General features: G+C 55.6%; 1 long non-coding RNA gene across 1 annotated transcript in view; it reads left to right on the top strand.

Annotated features, from left to right (window-relative positions):
• Positions 1-2,981: 2,981 nt before the first annotated feature.
• The window catches only part of LOC129648571 (uncharacterized), a 157,940-nt gene continuing 139,237 nt past the window's right edge, over positions 2,982-21,684 (top strand). Inside the window, exon 1 of the long non-coding RNA XR_008712791.1 lies at positions 2,982-3,510. This is a non-coding gene — a long non-coding RNA (uncharacterized LOC129648571). The remainder of the gene's footprint in view (positions 3,511-21,684) is intronic.

The following is a 21,684-nucleotide window of genomic DNA, read 5'->3' as shown; positions in this document are numbered from 1 at the left end:
ACACAGCAGAATCGGTACTAGGCATTCAGACTTCAGCCTGGAGCAGTGAACATGGCTGTTTAGTCAGAGACACCTTCTGGGTGAGTGACGCAAACCCTCCCTGACACAACTCAGGAGTTTAAACGGTGAAGACACGGACTTCTTCACCTAGCAAGATGTCTAGTGGTAAGACAGGCTCTGGGGGCAGTGGGTTCAGTGGAGGATCAGTGATGTCACTGGGGACCTCTGTTCTTTCATTTCAGCTCTGCCAGCACCAGGGATGCCTTTATCCTGAGGCTGGTCACTGGTTTGGGTGCAAATGACTGCTACTGGCAATCAGGGCTGCATGCTTCCCTGTGCACAAAGCAAAAGAGAAAAAACTCATCCCAGTGTGGTACATGTCTGTACCCCTCATGGCTCAGTGGTAAAGAATCCACCTGCCAGTGCAGGAGACATGGGTTCTATCCCTGGGTTGGGAAGATCCCCTGGAGAAGGAGATGGCAACCCACTTCAGTATTCTTGCCTGGAGAATCCCATGGACAGAGGAGCCTGGTGGGCTATAGTCTGTGGGGTCACAAAGAGTCAGACACAGTGTGCGCCTCCTGCTTCCTAGGAGGTATGTAGGAGGAGTGGGTGAGGTGGAGACATTTTCCCAGCACAGTTTAATCAATCTCCCACTCATTTAACTTGCTCCCTGGAGTAGAAGATAGGACCGAAGGAAGGGCATCTCAGGTGAAGATCTGGACCAGAGCTTTGAGATGGTTTGCATCACAAAACTTCTTGCGAAATCAGGGTAGGGCTTCCGGCTAATCCTTGGAGTAGCCCAGGGCCAGTCCCAAGCTCTGATTTCCCCACCGCTCACATGCTGGGATCCCTTTGAGCAATACCGAATTTGATTTTGTGAGTTTTTTGAAAAAGAGAAAGGCATGTTCTTAGATGGGTCCCAAGCCTTGGGCTGTCGCACCTGGGTGTCTGGGGCTTTCTGAGGGCACTGCATTCTCAGGGAAAGATGTGGGCTCTGGGTCAAGCAGCTTCTTGCCCTCACAGGAGCTGAGCCAGCAGCTGCATCTTACCTGGAGATGCTGCCTCGCACCTGTGCTGATGTCCTCAAGCAGAAGAGTGTAGCTACGCTGCTTCCCTTCCTGGCCATCTCCCTTGCATGTGCCTCTTTCCCACATCTTAGCCTTTGCCTTAGTCACTTCTATATCAGCCTCTATTTTTTATTTCCTTTTTTCTTAAAAAAAAAAAAATCTTTCGGCTGTGCCCCCAGGGCATGTGGTATTTCATTTCCCAAACCAGGGATCGAATCCCTGGCCCCTGCATTGGAAGAACAGAGTCTTAACCACTAGACCACCAAGAAAGTGTCTTTTTGTTTAGCTATTTCCTAACCATTCATTCCAGAATCAGCCCAGACACAGGCCCTCTGGACCCCTTGGCTCTTGCCCCCAGACTGGTTAGGTGCTTGTGGTCCACGTGCGCGCTCTGTTGCTCAGTCGTGTCCGGCTCTCTGTGGCCCCATGGACTGTAGCCCACCAGGCTCCTCTATCCATGGGATTTTCCAGGCAGGAATACTGGGGTGGGTTGCCATTTCCTGCTCTAGGGGATCTTCCCGACCTAGGGATCCAACCCGAGTCTCCGGCATCTCCTGCACTGGCACGAGGATTCTTTACCACTGTGTCACCTGGGAAGCCCTGCCCACGGTCCATGCAGTCTCTTTAACGTCCCTGCAGTTATCGGGATAGCTCTGGCCTCCTCTGCCTGACTCTTGCTTTCCTCCCCCCAGTATATGTAAGTGTTGAATGAAGGAGAGGCTACTGCAGAAATCGAAGCCTGAATAACGGGCAGTGGCAGCTCCAGAAGTTTACTCTAGGAGGGCCTCAGGGTGGCAAATGGTTTATCACTTAAGGTTATGGATGGGGAGATAAGTCTACCCTGTAGGGTCACCTCCCTCTGCTGCCCTATGAAAGGGAAAGTCGCTCAGTCGTCTCTGACTCTTTGCGAGCCTGTGGACTGTAGCCTGCCAGGCTCCTCTGTCCATGGAATTCTCCAGGCCAGAATACTGGAGTGGGTAGTCGTTTTTTTCTCCAGGGACTCTTCCCAACCCAGGGATTGAAACCAGAAAGCAGATGTTAATATCCTCTGTCTGTGCCAGACGAGAAAGCTGAGGCAAACATGCTAACTGCAGCCTGATGGTCACACAGCACCTTGCTGACGGCAAGCAGGGTGGCAACCAGCTAGGTTTGTCTGACTCCAGGGTTACCGGGGGGTGGAGGGTGGGGCTGGACGGGTTCACCCTGGGCAGAATTTAGCTTGGCATGTCCCACCTTATGGGCTTACTAGGAGGCTCAGTGGGAAAGAATCCTCCTTCCAATGTAGAAGACTCGGATTCAATCCCTGAGTCAACAAGATCCCCTGGAGGAGGAAATGGCAACCCGCTCCAGTATTCTTCCCTGGAGAATCCCATGGACAGAGGAGCCTTGCGGGCTACAGCCCATAGGGTGGGAGGGAGTCACACATGACTGGGGGACTAAGCTTGCACACGGGTCCCACTTTATGCACATAGGCCGGCCTAGACCTAAGGGAGCTGACAGTGAGGCTGGAATCTCAGCCTGGTCTTGGAAGTTAAGGCCCAGGGGAGGACTCCCATCATTCCTAAGGTACTCTGCGTTTGTTGGCTGGAAGTTCAGTTCAGTTCAGTCGCTCAGTCGTGTCTGACTCTTTGCAACCCCATGGACTGCAGCATGCCAGGCCTCCCTGTCCATCACCAACTCCCGGAGCTCGTTCAAACTCATGTCCATTGAGTCGGTGATGCCATCCAACCATTTTATCCTCTATCGTCCCCTTCTCCTCCCGCCTGCAATCTTTCCCAGCATCTGGGGCTTTTAGACAGAACTCCATCTCCCGGGAAGCAGTTCGGCCCTGCCCCGCCCCCTTCGCGCGCTCCGCCCGCCCTGCCCCGCCCCGGCCGCTATATCAGGGCCGGATGGTCGGACCACTGGTAGAGCGCGCGGTGGCGCGGGCGCGGAACTGCGACTCTGAGAATCTATACCCTGCAGCGGCAGCTGTGCCTCGGCGCTTCTCACCTGCGTCTCTCTTGCCGGCCTGGCGCCCGCCCCACGCCGCCCGGCCCCGCGCACCTGTAGACCCGAGGCCCAGACTGCCTCTGTCCCCGCCCGACTCCCTGGTGCTTTTCCGGGCTTGGCGGAGGGGTTCCCGGCGGGGATTCCTGGGGTCGCGCTGGTGATACGCAGGGAAGAAAGACGAGCTGCTGCGTCCGAGCTGGGTGCCCTGCGATCGGCGGGGCGCCGCTGGGGGAGCCCGGGCCGGCGAACCTGCGCGCGATCTCCGCGGGTCCCCGGCGCCGAGGCCAGGACGGCCGGCGCTTTGGCCTTGGATGGAAATGGGGACTGGTCCTCCGGGCCCTCTACCGTGGATTACTTGGTGCATCTCTGCCGGGCTTGATGACCCACGACCTCGTCTCCATCCGTGGATTGGTGCGTGCTACCCAACAGTCGGGTCGTTTCCCTGGAGGTAAGTCTCCCCGCGATTCGGGGAGGAGGGCATATGGTATGACCCCCTGCTTCGCTTTATGAAGGTCTTGCGGTTCTGGGTTGAGATTTTTGTTCTTGTAAGTGACATCTTCTCAGAGGCCGTTTTAGCCATCGTCTGCCTCCAGGCGGAGCGGATTCCCGGTGGTCATTGCCTATCTTGGGCGCCCTGGCTTATCGCCCTTCCAATGCCGCCTAGCCACCAGCCGCCCCGCGGGACAGGGCCCCGGCCTGGGGTGAGGTCCGCGTCCTCCGGGTCCCCGCCCGACTCCCTGGCACTTACTATCTTCTAAGCACGTCGCGCTGCAGGGCCCGTTACCTCGGTGAGCTCGCGAAGTCTGCTTGCCTGCGACCCAGAGTGCGATCTAGGGGCAGCGCTTGGCTCCCCTCTCCCCGTGGGGGGTGGGGAATGTCTCCGGTCCCCGTCCTGGTCGCCGAAGAGCGGCTTTACTTCAAGGACCGCGCCACCCATCGGGGGTTCACTGAATGGGTGAGAGGTGTCAGGAATTCCCTCCAATGCTACTAACCACCCCCCTCCCCCATCAGTGCAGACTGTTAGTGGAAGAGGTCCCCCCCCTCCCCGCCCCCCGCGCCATTCTCAGGAGGGGGGCTTCGTCTTGGGTCCTGAACTGAAAGCAAACTGCTTCTGCATCCACAGCTGCCCTCTCTCCTCCTCCTTTTGTGCGGGCGCCTCGGAGCAGCACCCTGCCTTGTCACCAAGTAGGCTCTGAGTACTTGTTTGTTGAGTGAATGACTGAGCTGGGCCACCTTGATGTACGGATTAACACAGGGCCTCCTTTCTCTTGTCCTTTGGCACCTGCCCTCAACTCTGGTGACTTGCCTCCTGAAGACTGTTTCCTGGGGATGCTTTCCCAGGTGGGAGATTCCCTCCCCTCCCTCCTCCAGCCCTGTCTGCAGTCTGTTTGTGATGGTCTGTTTCCTGTCCAGCGGTCCCCCCTGCGTAGAACACGTCTGGAAGCTGTCCGGGTCTCCCTTGGGCGCCAGGGCCTCCCGTGAGCACGTGCTTGGGAAGGTGGTAGAACCAGGCGCCGCTGGAAGAAAAAAGCTGGTGTGTTGGTTCTGCTCCTCTCCCGGGAGCCAGTGTTCTGGCCACACCCAGGTCCCTGGTACTGCCTGCCTGGTGCAGGGTGTACCCTATGGTCCTGCCCACCTTCTCAGGGAGAGGAGCTGTTGAAATTGTCCCACTGACGGCCTGGAAGCCCACCTTTGCATCCCCATCTGATTTTTAAAAGTAATCCGCTGTCCTTTCTGTGTCTTTTATAGAAAACTACCAAAAAAAAATTGCAAAATTCAGGAAACACCCAGTTCCCACAGTAATGCTGGCAATTTGACATATTTCCTCACTGCTGAAACCCCTGCAATGTATACAACGTTGGTTCCCGCTCTATCCCCTGCTTCGCTTTTTTTTTTGAACATTTCCCCACATAATGACTGTATTCGCTGCAGACACTGAATCATAGTTTGCGTGACAATTCTCCCATTGTTGGACACCGAGGTATTTCCAAATTTTTACCCTTTGAAGTCATGCATTGGTGAATGTCTTTTGTACATAAGGATTTGTCCACATTTTGAACTATTTCCTTTGGAAAATTCCCAGAAGTCACTCTTTGCTCTAAATCAGTCATGCCTAAAATAAAAGGAGTGCCCTTCTTGGTGGACTTTTACCAGGTGGGCTTGGAGGAAGACTACAGCGCTTAGCCTGCGGATAATACCGCAACTGGGAAGCCAGGATACAGTAGGAGCCCAGACAGTGCTCACTGAGTGAATGCCGTGTTTCGTTGCCTTTTGTTTTTCCTGAAGCAAAGAATTGATCAGCACTGGCTGTGAGAGTAACTTAAAATTTGCCTTCAGGGTTGGGATTGAAATTATGTTAGCAATGCCGGAGATTAAGATTTAGGAGGAAGCTGGATTCAAAATGCTGTCCTTTCACAAATTATTACTGTTTAGAAAACCCGCTTATTTATATTTATCTGTGGCTGTGCTGGGTCTTCGTTGCTGGGCAGGCTTTTCTCTAGTTACCCTCTAGTTACGGTGCCTGGGGTTCTCACTGCGGTGGCCTCTCTTGCTGCGGAGCACAGGCTCTGGGCGTGCGGGCTCAGTGCTTGTGGCTCCTGGGCTCTAGGCACAGGCTCAATAGTTGTGGCGTGTGGACTTAGTTTCGCTGAGGCATGTGGGATCCTCTTGGGATCAGGGATCGAACCCGTGTCCCCTGCATTGGCAAGCGGATTCATCATTGAGCCGCCAGGGAAGGTCTATTATCAACTTTCGATTTTGATAGATGTCTAGATTTTTGGGAAAGTTGCAAAAATAATACATGGAGTTCCCTTATACCCTTCACCCAGCTTCCTTGTGTGTTAATATCTTATAGATCCACAGTGAGATGATCAGCGTGGGGATTAATAGTAATAGAATACTTTGAACCCGTCTTTAGGCCTCATTCACATTTTCCCAATTGTCCCACTAATGTCTTTTTTTCTGGTCCATGATCCATTTCAGGATCCTGAATGGCAGAAAGTGCTGTCATGTAAAAACGTGAGCGTTGAGAGTGATTCAGCAGGCTCTCTTCTTTAAAAACGACTTACTTGAGGCATGATTGACACACAAAAAGCCGTACATGTTTCATGTCTGAAACTCGGTGAGTTTGGTCATAAAAATACACTGTGAAACTGATGCCACAATCCATGCCATAAACATACCCATCACCTCCAAAAGTTTCTTCCACCCTCTTATTTACTATTTTATCATTTCTTGACAGCAAAAGCAGTTAACAGAAGAGCTACCCTCTTAGCAAATTTTCAAATGTCCAATGCCCACAAAGTTGTGTCTGCCTCTTTGCGACCCCATGGACTGTAGCCCGGCAGGCTCCTCTGTCCGTGGGATTTTTCAGGCAGGAATACTGGAGTGGGTTGCCATTTCCTCGTCCAGGGGATCTTCCTGGCCCAGGGGTTGAACCTGAAGCTCCTGCGGCTCCTGCATTGCAGGTGGATTCTTTACCACTGAGCAGGGAGGCCCTCAAGTATCCAATACAGGATCATTGACCATAGGTGCTGTGCTTCATGGGCTAAAGCTATGCATCTCGGCAGACCGTCTTTATTCTGGAGGTTTAAAATTGAGAAGTTTGTTCCATCTTCTCCCACAGGTCAACTCACCCCCTCCTCCCTATTTATGGCCGGCAGGGCAGATGAGCCCCTTCAGGGTGTGGAGGGAAGAGGACTCTTGATCACGAGCAGGCGGTGCGTCCCCGTATACCCTCTCCTTCCTCTGTGGACCTTCCCTGGGAGAGAGTGGTTTCAGTAGAAATTGGGTTACAGCCTGATCTGTCCTGACCTGCCTTGCGGGGTGGGGAGGAGGTGGAGGATGTCATCTGGGTTGCGTGAGAGCCCGCCGCCAAGCCCAGAGCCCCCCACCATCGGGCAGTCCGGCGTGCACTGCCTGGGGGGTGACTCACGCTGCCTGAGCAGCAGGTGTGTCTGCTGCTAAGTGTGCAAACCAACCCAGTGAGGCAGAGTCTCCCAGTGATCCGAGCAGGTTAAAGGAACACGGACTTCCGCTCGTTCCTCGGGGTGGACTGAGGGTTTCGCCCAGCCGTCTTGGGCTGCGGAGGGGTCCCCCTCTTCTTTCGGGGTGAGCAGAGCCAGCCTGGAGGGGTGTTTGGAAGCGACCGCTGTGAATGGAAGCTGGCCCAGCATCTTTGCATAAGAGAGCCCTTGTGTGGAGTTGAGGAGCCCCATGAAAGAGTTCCTTCTCCCTGCATCAGAGACCGCCGCAGCCCAGAGCTTCCCCCGACAATACACACGCAAACCTGGGCTGTGCCCGGCTGGTTGCCTGCACGTAGAGTGGAGGTGATGTTTGCTTGGGATGAGTAAGTTCTGAGGTTACTTAACTCTCAACTAGACACGTTTCTGTCGTCCAGATGGAGTTTCTCGGTTACTGTCAGGGTCACCTAGACTTGATTTTTCTTATGCTCCCAGCCTTCCTATTATAGCTTGTAAATGGAAAGACAGTCATCCCCTCTCCCCCCACCCCACCCCAGTGCCCTGGCGCAGACGTTTTCTCTCACCAGCCAGCTCCAGTGAAGATCATAACAGGAAGTCTCAGTAGGAGAGGGCTTCGGGATGCTGGAGCCGAACAGTCCTGGAATAGCCCTCTGTCTACACCCGCCTTCTTCCCCTGCTCCGTGACTCCTCGAGGGCCCTCCCTGCCAGCTCTTCCCAGACCAGCTGCTCCCAGGGATCTTCCCCTTGGCCTGCACCCTGTGGTTTGCATAAAAAATGAATTGCTTGGCGAATTTGGTTTAAAAAAAAAAAAAAAAGACTATTCTTAGCAACCATCCCACCCTCCCCTACCTTTAGAGGTTGTTTTGGTATGTGGGGGGTGGGGACGGTGCTCAGAGATGTGCGTTTTTAACAAGCTCCCTGGCCCTAGATGGACACTTGAAGAAACATGGAGTTGGTTGACTTCTTGGCCAGCTACAGCCAGAACTGAGCCTTTTCCCTCTCAAGGGTACCCAGCTGCAAAGCTTCTCTGTCTTCCTCCTCTTTCAGGAAGTCTCCCCGGCTTACCTTCACCTGGTGTGGTGACCACATGTACTTAATTGGTTTTGCTGGGACAGGTTGTGACCTGGAAGTCTTGAAATTGGGTGCCCTTCGTTCGTGGTTAAGGCAGAAGGGGCTGCATTTGGGTGAAGGATAAAGAACTGCAGTTCTGGGCTTCAGGAGTAAGATCTTCAGCCTCTCCTCTGCAGTTCGTGAGTTTCCCCAGGAGCCAAAAGATGCCCCTGAAAAGGCAGCCCTCCCGGGGTGTTTGTGAGCCTAGGCAGGCCCTGCTACTCCTCTTCCTGAGCAGCATCGTCCTAGGCAGTGTCGGCCCTCGACACGGAACTAGTTGGGTCCCCACGCCGTCACAGGAGAGCTGCACTCGCCTCCTTTGACGGGAGGGGGTGGTCCTGGGTGAACTTCTTGTTCTTTGAACTGTGCCATTGGCGAAAGACGGTCTGTTGCAAACCCCCCGGCCTCCCTTACTCTACGGACTCGGTTTGAGCCTGGAAAAACGTCTATACACAACGAATCTTGGGTGATCACATGCTGTGCGAAGGGCCTGGAGGAAGTTTGTAAGCTCCAGGAATGCTGAAGTGGCAAGTTCCTGTCAAAGAACCCTTTTTGTGACGTGAATCATCACCTCCTCCCGTATTTGGTGTGTTCGTACAGGTTTCTGCACAGAAGGCCCGAAACCAGGTGCCTTCTGGAGTCGGTAAAAGCAGACGCGCCGCGTTCGGGCGAGTGACTAAGGGACTGCAGTCTGGGTCTCCTCAGGTCTGGGAGGCCCCCAGGTGCTTGGAAAGTGCCTCTTATAGGCTCTGATTTTAATGGCTCTCAGACCCACTGTATGTGTTCATATATCGATGGGCTCAGTTGTGTCCAATTCTTTGCCACCCTTTGGACTGTAGCCTGCCAGGCTCCTCTGTCCATAGGGTCTTTCGGGAATACTGGAGTGGGTGGCCATTTCCTCTTCCAGGGGATCTCCCTGACCCAGGGATAGAACCCGCGTCTCCTGCGTCTCCTGCATTGGAGGAGGGTTCTTTACTTGCTGAGCCTTTGGGGGCTTTTAGGGTCTGATTTTAGTGGCTTTCAGACCCGCTGCCTTTGCCTGAGACATGGGCTGTCACTTGCACTGGAGTTTTTCAACTGCTTTTGTGTCACTGCCCTATTGGGTACCATCTTCAGCTTGGTGACGTATCACCCCCCCTTTTCTAGAAGAAGATTAAAGCACAAATGAGGTGGATACCCACCCGGGAGAGCCAGCCCCTAACTCCCGTGACGAGGGAATATTCTGGAAGCGCTGGTGGGGGGAGATGGAGAGAAGATTCATGATTTGAGGGGACTTTGGGGTGAATCCTCTCTGTCCACGTGTCCCGCAGGATCAGATTTTATATATGAAGGTTGCCGTATGTAGGCTTTTTTGAAAACAGCAATGACTTGCGTGGACCCCTCTTCTGTATGGTCATGTGGCCTAGACGTGCCCTTTCGCTGCCAGCGGTCAGACGCCAGGTCCCTGACCACTGGCGACTCCAGTGGGGCCGGGGTCAGCACCCGGGTCCAGATGACCCCCTTTGGTCTGGAGTTTTCTCCCTGGAGCTGTGACCGGGCCCTGAAAGCTCTGTCTGATCCTGTTTGTCATCAGACGTCCCAAACCACGTGTGTCTGGCCTCAAGGTAGGGTTGGGGTGTGGGCACCGGTGCTGAGAGGCTTTATTGACCCCCGGGGTCCCCGCGTGTGTGCCCCCCGGGTTTGGGCTCCTTTGTCTGTCCTGACCTCTGCACTTTCCCCTGTGTGCTGGGTGGAAAGCGACCTTGTGTCTCTGGAGCCACCACGAACGTGGTTCTTTTTCATTTTTCTTTTTTTCATTGCAATTTAAAAATATTTTTTTTTCTTTAAATTAAACAGCAAGAAACAAAGCTGTTGTTACTGTGGCTGGGGTGGCAGCAGGGGTGTCCCCAGCCCGGGAAGAGGCTTTCTTTTCTTTGAGGGGAGGTGCCTTCCTGTGTGTGAGCTCAGTCACTCAGTCATGTCCGACTCTTTGCAACCCCATGGACTGCGGCCCACCAGACTCCTCTGTCCATGGGATTCTCCAGGCCAGAATACTGGAGTGGGTTGCAATGCCCTCCTCCAGGGGAACTTACCAACCCAGGGATCCAACCCAGGTCTCCTGCATTGCAGGCAGATTGTTTCCCATCTGAGCCTCCAAGGAAGCCCCTTTGGGTGACCCCCGCCCATGACCCTTGCCCATGACCTTGCCTCCTCTGGCTTCTTGTCAGATATCTGCCCACGGTCAGGCAGAGGGAGTTTCTCTGAGTTGAAGGGAGCCCGTGGCCACTGGCAAGCCAGTTGGGAAACGTAGAGGTTTGGGCATTTTAATTGAATTTCCTAAGTGGGCCCCAGGAGTGCGGTTAACCAGGGAGCTGAGCCGCCCCGGCTTCGCGTTCCGCCCTGGCCACTGGGCTTTTCCGCCTTTCCTGGAACCGCTTTACTCATCGCTTTCCGCCGCTCTCTTTCATCCTGGCCCCTGCCCCGACCCCCTGCCCTGTGTATGAACCTGGATCCTTTCCTCCTTTCCAGACATTTATCTCTGCCCAGTCGCCCCAAGCATCTGTCTGTATTATGCTGACTTGGGGATGCTGCTGGTGTGGCTGTTGGATGTTGCCTGTTCCCTCTTCCCTCCACAGCCCCGTGTAAGGATGCAAAAAGTTCGAGCCACTGGCCAGCGCCGGCTCCTAGGGCCGTGATGTTATGTTGGGAAGAGAGAGAAGCCAGCCTCAGGCAGGCGGGAGCAGGTGGTCTACAGCCCGTCTCCCTCGGTCCTGACAGCCCTGGATGCGGGCACTCCCATCTCTCACATCTGGGCCTTAGAGAGTTGAAGGAGCATCCTTACATCCCCAGAGCTTTACAGGATGAAGCCCTGGCTCTGAGACAGCTTATGTCACGTTCCCAGTGCTGGGTTCCCATCCCGCCCCCCTCACCAGTGCCTGTGTGACCTTGTACATGTTGCTGAGACTCTCTGCATTCAATTCCTCATCTGTGGTTGTTGTTCAGTAAGCCCTGTCCAACTAAGCCCTGTCCAACTGGACTAAGCACTGTCCAGCTCTTTGTGACCCCGTGGATTGCAGCACACCAGGCTCCCTGTCCTTTACTGTCTCCAGAGTTTGCTCCCATCATGTCTACAGAGTTGATGATGCGATCCAACCTTTTCATCCTCTGTCACCCCCTCTTCTCTTGCCGTCAGTCTTTCAATCTTTCGCAGCATCAGGGTCGTTTGCAATGAATCAGCTCTTCACATTAGGTGGACAAAGTATTAGAGCTTCAGCTTCAGCATCAGTCCTTCCAGTGAATATTCAGGGTTGATTTCCTTTAGGATTGACTATTTTGATCTCCTTGCAGTCCAAGGGACTCTCAAGAGTCTTCTCCAGCACCACAGTTCGAAAGTCAGTTCTTCAGAGTTCAGCCTTCTTTATGGTCCAACTCTCAGGTCTCTACATGACTAATAGAAAGGAGCAGGTGTCTTTTAATTTCCTCATCCATCAAAGAAGGGTATTTTTAGGTGGCTCGATTTTGGTTGCCAGCTGTAGAGAAACCAGCTCTAACTGGCTGAAACCCTGGAGCTTGAGGGTGTCCACCTAACTGAGAAGTCTGGGTGTTGTGCTTTTGGGGATCTCCTTGGCTTTGTGTTTTTCTCTAGTTCTTTTCATCTGTCATGGAAGCAGGAAGAGCAGAAACCTGGGAAGGCCCCCTGCCTCTGCGGACCCAGGGGAAGAAGGAAGATGCCTGAGGGACAGCCCCGGAAGTGCACTCAGCCCTGGACCCGTCCCGTGGCTGGGAGGGGGAGCGCACCGATTGCGTCCTGTTCTCACCGCCCTGAACCTGCGTCTGTGGGTGGAGGCTCTTCCCTCCCCAGAGCCGCGGGGATTCTGCAAGGTGGGCGGATGCAGAGAGATGGCCCTGGATGTTTCCTGTGGACAGCTGGGCTCCTGGATGACGCAGCAGAGCGGTTTGCGGTGGGGGCAAGGAATTGGTCCTCTTCACCTTGGGATACGTAGGAGCTGGGAGAGTCCATGCCTGACCGATCATGGAGACTGATATAGGAATGAACCTCTGCAGTTCTCTCCTCTGAATTGCTGAACCCAAGAGTCTATTTTTTCATGGGAGATCATCTCCATCAGGGAGCCAGGAAGTCCAGCCTCACAGTGTCCACTGCTTGTTCCTGGAACAGCAGCCCGGTGCATGGAATGGCATCTCTCCCTGAGATTTCTTCTTCAGAGCAAAGACAAGCTCCTTTCCTAACTCTGAGCATCTCCTGAGCAGTGATGGCAGAGGGGTCCCTTGCTTGATATGAGAAGCCTTGCGATGGGAGCTGCAGACTTCTTGCCGGGCTCTTGTGTATGGCAGCTCAGGGAGGAGATGGAGCTCCCTGTTTTAACCAAATGAGGGGCTCACCCTAGGGCAGCTGCCCAAGTGAGTCAACTTAGATGGTTCCACTGTGTTTGCACATCCCTGGTCCAACTTGTATCCCAACTTCTGGGGGCTGCTTGTAAGAGACACAGCTGTGCTTTTCAGGCTGTTGGGCTCAAGGTGTGTGTGTGTGTGTGTGTGTGTGTGTGTGTGTGTGTGTTTGTGCCCATGTACTCAGTCATGTCTGACTCTTTGCAATCTCCTGGACTGTAACCCACCAGGCTTTTCTGTCCATGGGATTATCCCAGGGAAGAATACTGGAGTGGACTGCCATCTCCTTCTCTGGGGATCTTGCCAACCTAAGGATCTAACCCATGTCTCTTGTGTCTCCTGCATTGGCTGGCGGATTCTTTACTGCTGAGCCACCGGGGAAGCCTGAGCTAAAGGTAGGGGACCCCGTTTTCCTTATACAGGTAGCCATTGTTTGAGGAGCTGTGACTCATGCTCACCGGTTGTAGAGCTCTTAAAGGAAACCCTCCCGCCCTGACAGCTGCTCCTAGCTGTCCTCATTCACTGTCGGTAGAAAAGCTCATTGTCACGGTGATAGATGGTTTCCTCTCAGCTGGGATATGGCCAGGCCTTTTCAGGGAGCGTGGAGAAGTGCAGGGCAGAGGGTGTGGGGAAGGCGATCCACGTCCCAGGAAGCTGCTAGCTACTGCATGTAGCATTGCCCCATTTAATAGACGAGGAAACGGAGGCTTCCAGGACTTAAGTTACTTGTCCGAAGTCACTTTGCTGGCCAGCGGCAGAGCCAGAAGTAATCTGCTTCCAGGTTGGCACGTGACTGTCCAGCTCGGAGTTGTAAGCTTGGCTTTCTGCTGCTTCTGGGAAATGCTTTGACATTGTTGTTCAGCCACTGAGTTGTGTCTGACTCTTTGACTGCAGCACGCCAGGCTCCCCTGTCCTTCACTGTCGCCTGGAGTTTGCTCAAATTCATGTCCATTGAATCAGCGATGCCAGCCAGCCATCTCATCTTCTGCCGTCCCCTTCTCCTTTTGCCCTCAGTCTTTCCCAGCATCAGGATCTTTTCCAATGAGACAGCTCTTTGCATCAGGTGGTGAGTTTTGGAGCTTCAGCTTCAGCATCAGTCCTTCCAATGAGTTGAGGAAACATTCTGGAAGGTGCTAGAAGTCACAAATCATAGTGTTTTGATAGCTTTTCTAGCGCTCTCATCACCCTTCATGTCTTCCTCCCCAGTAACCCACCAGTAAGTCTAAAACAGTGCTTCCTCCTCCTCCTCTTGTTGGAGGTGAGGCCAGAATCCTTTCAGGAGCAGAGCTGGAAATAGACTTTGCTGTCCTCTGCAGAGACGACAGTGAACTCCACGTGAAGAAGGTTAACACCAACAATTCACTGAGAGATGCATCTCATCTCCTGGAGTTTCCCTGATGAAGAATTCTCAGGAGCTGCTCCCCGCGTTCTGAGTCGTTCCCCTAGTTCTAATTCATCTGCTTTGCCGTCCTCATGTTCCTCTCTACAGATGTAACATCAGGTTTGGAGAGCTACAAGTCACCGCACACCCCAGTGGCCAGTGCAGATCAGGATTCAGATGCAGGTCCACTTGATTTTCAGACCAGCACGTTTTTGCATCGGATGGTCCCGATTCTGTTCGTTTAGGAGGTGCGCCTGTCCAGAGTGGGCATGGGCATCGTGCCCTTTGTTGCTGAAATCCCACAGAGGATGCTGAGCCCAGGGCTTACCGAGTTGGGTTACTGCCATGTCTTCCATCTCCCACAGTCGTGAGCATGTAGAATGGGGATTGTGGAGAGGGCCCGGCGTCCTCGATGAAGAAGGCTTGGAAGGGTAGGTGCACGTGTTTGAGTGGGGCAGGAAGGTGAACTGGAGCGTCGTCAAGGCATTCGATGGAAACGTTGTGTTGAGGATGCTAGCTTTTATTTACTGGGACAGAGCTGTGTGCGCTTTACTCCGTGGGTGCAAAGCCTCGATGAGTTTTCAGAGCAGACCCACAGCCAGGCATGCCCTTCTGATGTTATACTTGGAAACGGAGGTGAGCTCCCCAATGTGATGGAAGCCCAGGTGGCCTTAGTGGTGAAGAATCTGCCTACCAACATAGGAGATGTAAGAGACTCAGATTCAATCCCTGGGTCGGGAAGATCCCCTGGAAGAGGGCATGGCAACCCACTCCAGTATTCTTGCCTGGAGAATCCTATGGACAGAGGAGCCTGGCGGGCTGCAGTCCACGGGGTCACAGAGTCAGGCACGACTGAACGACTGAGCGTGCACGCGCGATGCTGTACCATCGTCACCATCAAATGTGATGAGGGCCAGGCGGAACACTGCCCCGTCTAAGCCTCGCTCCGTCAGCCACTGTGTACTCTGTCCATCGCACAAAGAATCTTTTAACCGGTGTGGTTGGGAGGGTACAGGAGTCCAATATTCTTGTCCAGTAATTGCCAGATTAGACTTCACACTCCCCCAGGGGCTGCTAACTCTCTGCTTTCACAGTGTGGTCTTTTTCCTCTGATCCTTCCCTTCCCTGAACTTCTGTGGCATCGACAACCTGTAACGTTACACGTTGTTGCTGTTTAGTTGCTGAGTCGTGTTCGACTCTTTCATGACCCTGTGGCCTGTAGCCCACCAGACTCCTCTGTCCATGGGATGTTCCAGACGAGAATGTTGGAGGTTGCCGTTTCCTTCTCCAGGGGATCCTCCCAACCCAGGGATCGAACCTGGGTCTCCTGCATTGGCAGGCGGCTTCTTTACTGCTGAGCCACCAGGGTAGCCCCATAACACTGTATCCTGCCTGTTAGCAGTGTTTATTGTTTCGCATGCATGGATCTTTCTTCTTCAGTGACGTCAGATGTGTGTGCCGTCTGATCTCAGAGCACCTGGCCTGATGCCAACTCCGTTACAGAGCACGTGTGCTTGGCAATCCAACTGGGCCGAGGCTCACGCAGCTCTGTCAGCTCGCTGCTCTGGGTGTGTGGGTGCTGGGTCCATGGACCCCGCCTAGGGGACCCCAACACTGTGTCTGTGGGTGCTGGGTCCTTGGACCCCGCCTAGGGGACCCCAACACTGTGTCTGTGGGTGGTGTGTCCTTGGACCCCATCTAGGGGACCCCAACGCCGTGTGTGTGGGTGGTGGGTCCTTGGACTCCACCTAGGGGACCCCAACACCGTGTGTGTGGGTGGTGGGTCCTTGGACCCCGCCTAGGGGACCCCAACACTGTGTCTGTGGGTGGTGGATCCTTGGGCCCCATCTAGGGGACCCCAACACCGTGTGTGTGGGTGGTGGGTCCATGGACCCCGTCTAGGGGACCCCAACACTGTGTGTGTGGGTACTGGGTCCATGGGCCCCGTCTAGGGGACCCCAGCACATTCTGATGGAGAAACAGCTGCAGGCATCTTGCTTTCAGATGGTATGCCTGGTCTTTGCTAGGTGTGGTCCTGAGCACTTTACTCCCTCTTTGTGCCACACAACAGTTGCTCGGCCGAGAGCCTTGGGCTCTGCCCGTCTCAGTCTCTTACTTGCCTATAGTTTGGGGACAACTTATGTCACATCTGGGTCCTCAGTTTCCTCCCTTCGGACCTTAGACGTGGACTAAGTGGCTCTTTGATTAATTTCAGCCCAGAGGATGTTTGCCCTTGTTTCCCTCGCTGTTGTGGGTGGATGACCTGAGCAAGGCAGGCAAGAAGAGACCCCCGGTCCTTGCCAGCGGTCACACCACCCCAGCTCGTGTGCAGCTCCGCTTGTTGGAGAAACCCTCAGTTCAGCTTAAATGAAATCAAAACACACAACAGGCTCATGGGGCCGTCTTCTGAAACATCCTCGGTGACAGTTTGGGATGTCCTCGGAAGTCTGTTAGGGTGACCTTGTACCAAAATCAACAACTTGAAGAGGAAACGGGGGCATTCCCTGCCAGTGCAGTGGAGGGGGCGAGGGTTCAGGCCCTGGTTGGGGAACTTAGACCCTGCATGCGACGCGGCCAAAAAAATAAAAAAATAAACAGTAAAATATTATTTTCAAAAAACAAATGGCCCTCCTTACCCTGTGGATGGAGATATTTCTGTTTCTCTAAGGGCCTTCGGGCACCCTTGCCTCCCACTTTCCGGAGTGAATGTTTGGACTCAGTCTGCCTTCCAAGGACTGATGATGGAACAGACGCCCTTCACGTAGGGAAAAACAAGACGCGCTTTTTTTCTGCCGGCTGGTGGCTTCACATCCTGGGTTTGGGAGGCTCCCAGATGGGGAGCCGGCAAAGCAAACAGGTTCGAGTAGAAGTCTGCTCGTGGGGCCCATGCTCTGCTGGCCTGTGCCCGGTTCTCAGGCTGAGATGTCTTCCTACAACCTGGATTGTTCTGGGGAGTGAGACGTCCTCCCCACGCCCCCTCCCCTTCCCACCCTGACCTCCCTCCCTTCCTCTTAAGAAAAAAAAAGATCCTTTCCTCTTTCAGCATCCGTGTCTTTAAGAATTCTCTCTATTGTCGCCCGGGACAGAGACCCTTCTGTGAGAGTCTGTTGGAGGCCTGTCCTCGGTGACACCCCGCCCCCCGTATTAAAAGACCATTGGAACAAGTTCCCCATTCTCCTCTGGAGAGGGTCCCCCTGTCCCGGGCCAAGCCACTCTTAAGGGAGCGTTTATCCTGGGACACTCGGTTTACAAATCCCGCTGGAGTGTCAGATAAGCTCACTCAGACCCACGAGGGGAGGAGGACAAAACTCCTTTTATTTCCAGCCCCCCGGGGGGAAGACTGGCAGAGACCTCGTGCTGGAGATGGGGGGTTGCTACTGAGGAGCCTGGGAGGGGGCTTGGGCAGGGCTGGTGCTGGAGGGTTAAGAATTGGCATCTTATCATTTTCATTTGGGGGGGAATCTCAGCGTGGGGCTCTAACTCCGCTGAAATCACCTCGCGTCTCCTCTCTAAATTGCTGAGATGCTCTTTGGCAAGTCTGTCTTGATCTGCCAGGGAGAAATTGCTGGTTTCTTTCGCTTACCTACTTGGATTAAAAATAAAAACACCTCACCCACGCGGGGGGCCAGACCCCACCTGCGTGTGTTTGTTTAGGAGATGCCCGATACCAGGGACTCTGGGTGGCAGACGTCTGGGGTACATTTAGCCACCTGGCTGTGTGTGCGTGCCCGCTCGCCCCATCTAGGGGTGTGTGTGTGTGTGTGTGGGTGTGGGTGTTTGCATGAATCCCGTCTGGGGGGGGTGTCGGGGGTGGGCACCCACTGCCTCCTCAGGTGGCCATAGCTGCAACTCTCTGGTGCGTAACTGCTCGGTGGCTCAGTCGTGTCCGACTCTTTGCGACCCCGTGGACTGTAGCCCGCCAGGCCCCTCTGTCCTGGGGATTCTCCAGGCCAGAATCGTGGAGCGGGTTGTCATTGGCTTCTCCAGGGGATCTTCCCGATTGAACTCCGGTCTCCTGTGTTGTAGGCGGATTCTTGAGCCCGGAGCCGCCAGGGAAGCCTTACTCTCTGGGGTAGCCTTTTTGCAGTACATGGTTTCGAGCTTTGCACTCGGTCCTGTGACCGAGACGCTTCCTCGGCAGGCTGTCCACGCTGAACTGTCCTTTGTGGACCCGCACGCGTGTGGATGTCTCGGTCCTCACCATATCCTCCAGACCCAGCACGCTCGGCTCAGAGAAGGAAAGCGCCTTCCCCAGTGTCGCCCAGCAGGGGCCTGCGGGCGCCTCTGGCCCCACTGTGTCTGCTTCTGAAGTCTCTGTCTGCCCAAAGCTGGAGGCCGGGTGGAGGGTCCCGGGCGGGAGGAGGGCAGCTAGGGGGTGGGCAGGGGCTGAGGTCACTGAGGAACCGAAGCCACTCCCGGCCCTTGCCTCCCTGCCCGGACCGTGCTTGTAGTCTTGTCCGCTCCCTCCCCGGCGGTGCTGGGACCTGCCGCAGGTGCCGGGGAGTGAAGCCGAGTGTCACCGCCTACCCTGTGTCCCTGGCACCGTGTGCCCTAGGGGAGTGGTGCTCAGCACCCACGGGCACCAGCTCCAGGGGTCAAGCGGCAGACCGGCCAGAGCTGGTGCCCTCGGTCGCAGTCGGGAGGGAGGTGCCTGGGTGCGGTGGCAAACAAGCGGACTGGGGAACCTCGTGGGAGCTGTGGCCGAGGAAGAGCCTTGGAGAGGGGAGCCCTGACCCAGCTCTCGGCCCCGAATCTGGGACCCCCCTCCTCTCGGGGCAGAGTGGCGGGCCCTGGGGTTGGACTTGGGTGTATGAGTCGGGAGCCCGAGGGCCTGTGTTCCACCCTGCAGTCCCCCCTTCCTCCCATCCGGGAGCGCACGGCCCGGAGGAGGTGGGCAGGGGTCTGGGGGCGGCAGGAATGCCCCCCCCAGCTGAGCCTGGGGATGCCCCGTGGCAGGAGGCACCTGGGTCCCTGTGCAGAGCCCCCTGGCTCATCCACCCTGCTGAGGGTGGGCAGAGCCAGTGAAGCTCGGGAGTCAAGGTGCCCATGTCCTGGGTGGTCGATTTCTCCCGATGGATGGTTGGTGAACCGGCTCACCGAGCATGGCGTCAGGGCTCCAGGAGATTGGCTGCAGAGGTCTGGGGGGGCTGTTGTCTCCTTTTGCTGTCTTTTGCCCCCAGTGAAAGCTGGGGGCTTCTCAGGCAGCTCAGCGGTAAAGAATCCACCTGCAACGAAGAGGATGCAGGAGGTCACTGGTTCCACCCCTGGGTTGGGAAGATGCCCTGAAGGACACGGCAACCCACGCCAGGATTCTTGCCCGGAGGATCCCCAGGACAGAGGAGCCTGGCGGGCTGCAGTCCATGGGATTGCAAAGAGTCGGACACGGCTGAAGTGACTAAGCACGCATGTACAAAGGCTGGAGGCTCAGGGGACGGTTCTGTAGCCTTTGGAGCAGTCCGTGTGTGGGTCTGTATGTGGACAGGGGGACGCGCATCTTAGCCGTGTCCTCAGGCAAACCCCGCCTTCAAACAGCCAAGTCCTCCAGGCTGATGCTCACCTGTCGTTGGACCCCAGCAGCCCCTCTGATGGCACCTGACCGACCCCATCCCCTGGACCAGTGGGGAGGAAAATCTGTACTGGTTAATCCTTCCTGCCCCTTTCATCTTCGACTCTGCCTTCCCGTGGATGAAAGGCGTGTTTTGGGGAAACCCACCGAGTAGCCTTCCGCCCCTCTGTCCGCTGCCTTCCCTTCGATTCCAGGCCTGAGCGGGAGGAAGGGAGGAAGGGCCTGGTTCACGGATGCTGCTGCGTCTGTCTGGACCGAATCCTCACCTGGTACCGCATGGAGGGGGTGGCCACACTAGACAGGCCTGTCTCTCTCTCCGCCTGACATAAGCCTCCTGTTCCCTGGCTGGGGGAGGGTGGCCCTTAGCACAAGGGAGACTTCAGACGGGACGGGGGGAGCCGGGCAGGCGAGCAGGGTTCGTGGCGGGAGGCGGGCAGCGTTGTCATTTATTAGGTCTGCCGAGACAACGCGGGGCTTGTCTCCAGGGTACGGAGATGCCTGCAGAGGGCGGCCAGGATGGGAGCCGGCAGAAGGAAAACAAGCACAGGTCTGCTGAAAGTGTGGGGACCCCGGGGCAGGGAAGAAAGCACCTTTGTTTGGGGAGGTCAGGGCCCACGAGGGCGGGGGCGCAGGGAGAGGGTGTGTCGGGGGGACTCGGGCACGGAGAGGAGTGAGGCTTCGTTCCCCGGAGCCTGACGGGGCTCGAGGAGAAGGGGACCCTCGCTCGATTCAGGCGTCCGAGTGGCTGGTCCTGATGCCCCACCTTCGGGGGCGGATCTGGGGGGACCGCTTCCTTATCAGCCCTGCCCCCTGAGAAGAGACCTGGGCTTCGGGAGGGAGGGTGGAGAGAGGGGTCTGCCTTGATGCAGGGGTGCCCGGGGTGCTGCAGTTTCACCAGCTACTCAGGCTGGCTGGAGAAGCCCCCAGGAGATGGGCGAGGCCCTGCGGGATGTGTGTGTGTGGGGTCCTTTGACCTTACGGTGCAGATGGAGACCTCAGTCTCGGCAGGCAGTGGGGAGACCCCCCCCAAGCCCTCTGCCCTGAGCACCTCCCCGCTCCCCACGACTTCATCTCTCCGCTGACACCTCTGCCGCCCCCGTGGACGTGTGTCCCCAAACCCAGTGGCTTGCCTCGGCTCCTAACCAGCTGTCATTTGGTTTTTAGCCCAATGGGCTTGCGGATCCGCGGGTGGTTTCCCACTGCCCTCTCTCTTTGGCAGAAGGGAGGGCCCTGCGGTCCGGGGAGAATTAATTTGCCCGTTTCATGTGATGAGCGCGTGGGGGGCCCCACAGGGTGTGGCTGGCCCAGGAGAAGGACAGAAGACCCTGTCCCTCTTCCCCCGGCTGCAGCCTGACCCACCGTGAGAAGCCCGTTCTCGTGAGCCTAGGCTGCCGGCCGCCGGCCCGTGGGGCTAGTGGGGACCCTGCGGCTGGTTCTGGACTCGGCTCTGGGCCTCCCAGGGGCCTGCTGCAGCCCCCATCGTGCTGCCGCTGCTGGGGGAGACGCGTGGTCTGAGATGGGAATCCTGCAGCGTTGAGTCTGACCTTGGCTGCCGCTGCGAGTTCGCGACAAGCGCTCACGGTGTTAGCCATGAGAGTCATTGCTGCTCTTCTGTGTTCCTCACATTCTACACACACGCCCATGCACACACACAGAACGCAGGCGTGTTTGCACACGCACACATACGTACGCATGTTTGACACATGCATACATGCAGGTGTGTTTGGATACACACATGCAGACACGTCCACACACATCTAGGCATGTTTGGACACACACATGTAGGCAGGTTCGGACACACATACGTGTAGACATGTTCACACATGCAGACATGTTCACACATGCAGACATGTTCACACACGTGTAGGCATGCCCACACACGTAGGCATGTTCGGACACACACATGTAGGCATGTTTGGACACACATACGTGTAAACGTGTTCACACCTGCAGACATGTTCACACATGCGTAGGCACACTCACACATACATGTAGGCATGTTTGAACACGTGTATAGACATGTTAACACACGCAGGCATGTTCACATGTGTAGGCATGCTCTCACACATGTAGGCATGTTTGGATACACACACACAGATAACACGTACACACTCATTTCTGCAGTGACCTTGTGAGGCAGGCATACTGTTCCTGTTTTGCAGATGAGGACCCTGAGGCACAGAGAGGACACGTGAC

Source organism: Bubalus kerabau, chromosome 4, assembly GCF_029407905.1.
Source record: "Bubalus kerabau isolate K-KA32 ecotype Philippines breed swamp buffalo chromosome 4, PCC_UOA_SB_1v2, whole genome shotgun sequence".
NCBI classification, from domain to species: domain Eukaryota; kingdom Metazoa; phylum Chordata; class Mammalia; order Artiodactyla; family Bovidae; genus Bubalus; species Bubalus kerabau.
Note: the sequence above shows the minus strand (reverse complement) of the source record. Positions and strands in the feature narration are given on the sequence as shown.